Raw genomic sequence first — 1,043 nt, 5'->3', positions numbered from 1 at the left:
ATCCTCATGAGAGAGCGAACAGTGTGAGACACACATGAAGAAGGGATCAGAGGAGACAGAGATAGAACCTTTACAGGACTGTGCTCCCTGATTCCATTTATTCCCAAGGCCAAGATGTCAACCTGCTTTTGAAATGGCTTGGGTGTTGAACTCATTTTTGGATTTCCCCAGCTTATTCTTTAGAGAGGGGAAGTGGCTTTATTTACAGCCCTTGTGAATTTGGGAACAATATATATCTGAAATGACCTTAATAAGTGCTAGATTTAAATGAATATAAGAAAAATGGTTTTATGTGCTCACTTCTGCATGATATATACTAAAATTGGAACGATAAAGAGAAGATTAGCATGGCCCCTGCCCAAGGATGACATGCAAATTCATGAAATGTTTCATATTTTAAAAAAAGAAAAGAAAAATGGTTTTAAAAAGGCAGTGAAGAAATTTAACATAGATTTAATAATTATCCAGGGGAGACGATCTCATAACTGCAGTCAAATGCCATTTTTATGAATTTTAAAAGAAGACTACATACAAAGCAATGCAATTGCTATCTACTTACAAATGCAAAAAAAGATAAGCATGAAGTATCAGTATGAATCAGGTGATCTAGTGAGTTTTCCGTATATAAAATCAGTATTCAAAAATCAATTGTAGGGCTTCCCTGGTGGCGCAGTAGTTGAGAATCCACCTGCCGATGCAGGGGACACGGGTTCGTGCCCCGGTCCAGGAAGATCCCACATGCCGCGGAGCGGCTGGGCCCGTGAGCCATGGCCGCTGAGCCTGTGCGTCCGGAGCCTGCGCTCCGCAACGGGAGAGGCCACAACAGTGAGAGGCCCGCATACCGAAAAAAAAAAAAAAAAAAAAAATCAATTGTATTTTAACAAACAGTTAAAAAATGAAATGTAATGAAAATCAGATACCATTTAAAATGCATCAAATAATTAGGTGAACACAAGAAAATTATAAAATTTTACCAAACATTAAAAACACCTAAATAGAGCTACCATATTCATGTATTAAAATTATAAATACCAAAAATATGA

General features: G+C 37.7%; 1 non-coding gene across 1 annotated transcript; it reads left to right on the top strand.

Moving 5' to 3' along the window:
- Positions 1–295: 295 nt before the first annotated feature.
- On the top strand, positions 296–399 carry LOC112065510 (U6 spliceosomal RNA). The gene has a single exon (XR_002892065.1). It is a non-coding gene; the product is annotated as a U6 spliceosomal RNA (small nuclear RNA).
- Positions 400–1,043: the final 644 nt, after the last annotated feature.

Source organism: Physeter macrocephalus, chromosome 8, assembly GCF_002837175.3.
Source record: "Physeter macrocephalus isolate SW-GA chromosome 8, ASM283717v5, whole genome shotgun sequence".
Classification (NCBI taxonomy): domain Eukaryota; kingdom Metazoa; phylum Chordata; class Mammalia; order Artiodactyla; family Physeteridae; genus Physeter; species Physeter macrocephalus.
This window is presented reverse-complemented; position numbering and strand designations above follow the sequence as displayed.